Genomic DNA, 4,183 nt, shown 5'->3' with positions numbered 1-4,183 from the left:
TTTATTTTATGTGATTGCCATAAAATAGGAAGAAAATAAAGAAAAATAGAAAGAAAATACCATGCATGTATAACTATGTATAGCATCGCAGGGTATATTCTAGAAAGCTCCGGTTTTGATTAGGCATCCATGAGAATGAAATAGTTGGTGTATATTTTTCTCCTTAACATTCAGTTCCAATATCTGTGTTGTCAGCACCAAGAAGAGGTAACCTATCATAGCTTCTCAGGTCGGGGTAGGAACGCATGAGCTAAGTTGCTTCAGTTGTGTCCGACTCTTTGCAACCCTATGGACTGTAGCCCATCAGGCTCCTCTGTCCATGGGATTCTCCAGGCAAGAATACTGGAGTGGGATGCCACGACTTCTTGGTAAAGAGCAGATGGGGAGACTAGTCTTTCCTCTGTGGGATTTTCTTCTATCAGTCCTAAAACCTGACCATTTCCTCCTACTGACAAGAAAAGGAGAAAATGGCTCTATGGCAGAACTGATTTTATACCATGACAAAATGCGTGTATGTCCATATAAATGCTTTCCATACGGGGTGTGCCCATGTACAGCCACACTGTTTAAGTAGATGAGACAATAACAAGACAGGTTTTGTATGCATATATGCAGGTATGTAAAAATCCTATTAAAGATTCATTAGAGATGGTGAAATACAACTGTTCTATGAGATCACGTCAGAGTCAAGGTGATCTTTGTTTAAAAGATGCTAATCAAGGTTGCAGGAGAACTACTGTAGGCTTTTTAGGGGATAATAGGAGAAATCAGAGATAGACGAGACCGTTTAGGTGATTCAGCACTTCAAGCTCTTGACGGAGAAGATTTGCCTGGTGCCCTACGTTCACTTATTCTTCTCCCAGGTAAGTTATAACAGATTCAAGAAACCAGGCTGCCATCAGCTCCTCAGGAGTTTCTCCTTTGTGGAATTAAGACCTCTGGCCTTGTTCCACTCTGGTTTAATTCTGTTGTTGCCTCCTGGATATACAGTGAAATTCCTGAGCCTTTAAAAGTCCCTTCAGAATATCTTCAAGGAAAGAAGGAGGGGGACTTCCCTGGTGGTCCAGTGGCTAAGACTCCACAGTCCCAATGCAGAGGACCTGAGTTCAATCCCTGGTCAGGGAACTAGATCCCACAGGCTGCAACTAAGACCTGGTACAGCTATATATATATATATACATATGCTACGCTAAGTCACTTCAGTCGTGTCCGACTCTGTGCGGCCCCATAGACGGCAGCCCACCGGGCTCCCCCGTCCCTGGGATTCTCCAGGCAAGAACACTGGAGTGGGTTGCCATTTCCTTCTCCAATGCATGAAAGGGAAAAGTGAAAGTGAAGTCGCTCAGTCGTGTCTGACTCTTAGCGACCCCATGGATTGCAGCCTAACAGGCTCCTCCGTCCATGGGATTTTCCAAGCAAGAGTACTGGAGTGGGGTGCCATTGCCTTCTCCGATATATATATATATATATATATATTTTTTTTTTTAAAGGAAAGAACAGAGGGAGAGAGTGTGAGTTTCTTTATAAGAAACTTTGGACCAAATGACACTCCCACGTACACAACCAGCTCACTATTGCCCTAAACCATAGACTATTACAGAGCCCTTCCCACTTGCCGTAAGGACCAATAAAGAGAGCATGCCAGGTCTCATAAGAGGATCGTTAGCTTGACAGGAGAGGCCATAAATAAGTAATTCACTCCCAGGTCCGATTTCTTTTGTTTAAGTGTCCCAACGCTACCTTGCTGTTTTATTAATGCAAGTGTCTCATTTCCATTCTCAGTTTCAAAGCCGATGGAATTGAAAATAAAAAAACAAACCCCAAACCAGACCCCTATATCTGTCAGTAGGCCAGTCCATCAGTCTCCCCATAAAAAGTATGTCCGTTTGGTATACTAAAGACAAAAACTCTAGCGGCATTGTCTCTAGTTTGATTGTTCGGAACTCGTATTTCCTATCCTATCTTGGTTTGCCGTATCAGTGCTGCCGTACAATGAGAAACCATGCCTGGCTGACTGTAAAGCAGACTCTACCAATCTGTGCGATCAGCTGGTTAAGGAAAACTGGCTCTCATTCTCTAGGATGGATCACGAAAATGAACTCCAGACGTGACTGAGTGATGCTGGAGGAACTCAGGAGAATATTGCCCACAGGCAAATGCCAACATTGAACTGAGTAAGCTGAGGACCTGGAAGAGGTCCACAGAGGCTCAAAACTGGAAGGAGCTCTAGAGATGGTCTAGTCCTGTCTCCTATAGGCAAGAAAACAGAGGTCTAGGCAATTCAAGTAAGTTCTCTGACACTAGCATGAACTGGGAGCAGAGACAAGAATAAAATCTAGTCCTTCTGACCCCCAAGCTAACAGTATAACCTGAGGTTCTTAAACAGAATGACCTAACCCTGGGAATATAAATTCACCTTCTGGGGACTTCTCTGGTGGTTCAGTGGTTAGGACTTTGCCTTCCAATGCAGGGGGTACAGGTCCGATTCCTGGTCGGGAAGCTAGGACCCCACATGCCCCATGGCCAAGAAAAAACCCAAAACATAAATATGGTAGCAAATTCAATAAAAACTTTAAAAATGGTCCACATCAAAAAATAAATTCACATGCTAGGAAATACCCAAAGCTGTAGCATAACTATGCCACTTCTTTTAAATCTTAAATACTGCCTTAATATGGGCTTCCCTGGTAGCTCAGATGGTACAAAATCTGTCTGCAGTGCAGGAAACCTGGGTTCAATTCCTGGGTAGGGAAGATCCCCTGGAGAAGGGAATGAATATCCACTCCAGCATTCTTGCCTGGAGAATTCCATGCACAGGGGAGCCTAGTTGGCTACAGTCCATGGGGTTGCAAAGAGTCAGACATGGCTGAGTGACCAACACACTTAAGATAGGTAACTTAATATTAATTTTAAAATGGGCATGTATTTATTTTGCAGAAAGACAGGGAGGAGAAAGCAAAATTTCCATGAATTTTTAAAAAGAACCCAAATATCACAGGATGTTTACGCTTGGGGGAGATTCTCAGAAGGAATGTGTTGCCACTGCTCAGGGCACATAGTGGGCTGTTAATAAGCATTGCTTTATCTCTCACTGGCTCAAACACCCAGGAAGTCCCTTCAAGAACCATTTTTGGCTAATTTCTTTCGTTCTGGCCATTTTCCCCTTCTCTGCCCCTACATAAGCAAGTACAAGTGACTCAAGCCCATATATACTAGATTTTGGTTGGTTTCTTTCTTCTTGGATCGGGGGGGTGGGGTGGCATCAATGTCTTATGTTGAAACTTCAATCATTTCTGTACTTCTCTGCCATATTCTTTTTGAACTATAAGTTCAATTTAGCATGGCTAAGTTTGGGAAGGAATAAGTTTATATATTTTTAATCTTCTCAATTTTGCATAGTGCTTTTTCTTAGTTAGATAACAAAGATATTACTCAAATTCATATCTACTTGTTTTCCTTTATTCCAATTTACTATCAGTCCTATGTTTCAAAGAGTAAACACAAATTTTCCCCTTCACTGAGTTTACCTCCTGTCCTGCTGAAATTGCTGTTATATTAATAGTTAAATCATCTGTGGTATGAAGCATCTATTTTCTGAAAGTATAAACTGAAAGAGTGAACACTCTTTACACCTCTTATCAAACCTCTTGAGATTTGTTCAGAAGAATGGCTAGGTTTAGTTAGGTAGATATTCCTGATTTGTTTCTGTCCAGAGAAACAGACGACAAGCCTTATCGTCTACATAGCTCTTCACACTGATGTCTCCAGTTCGTTACCACTTATCTTATCCATGTATTATACTTTCCCACATGCCTTTAGACCCCTTCCTGTGCAGCAGCAGAACATATTTCCCTGTTATTTGATTAGAAGTTTAGTCAGGTGAATTGCTTTGGCCAGTGGTATCTAACAGATGTGACACTGGCAGAAACTTAAAATGTGCTTTCATATATCTGCTTGCTCTCTTATGCCTCTGCCATAACATAAGACCATTCTCAAAGCCTGCTATACCCAGGAGGAGGATGAGAGACAGATGGAGCAGAGTCACCTCCGGTTAGCTCCAGATGTCTGGGTGGGTCCAGCCAAAACCAGTATTTGGTTATTACATTCGAGAACCTCAAAGATATCATTCTACTGGCTTCCATTCTTCTGTTGAAAAATCAACTGTTACTTTTATTGTTTCCCA

This window comes from Bos taurus, chromosome 23 (genome assembly GCF_002263795.3).
Source record: "Bos taurus isolate L1 Dominette 01449 registration number 42190680 breed Hereford chromosome 23, ARS-UCD2.0, whole genome shotgun sequence".
NCBI lineage: Eukaryota > Metazoa > Chordata > Mammalia > Artiodactyla > Bovidae > Bos > Bos taurus.
Note: the sequence above shows the minus strand (reverse complement) of the source record.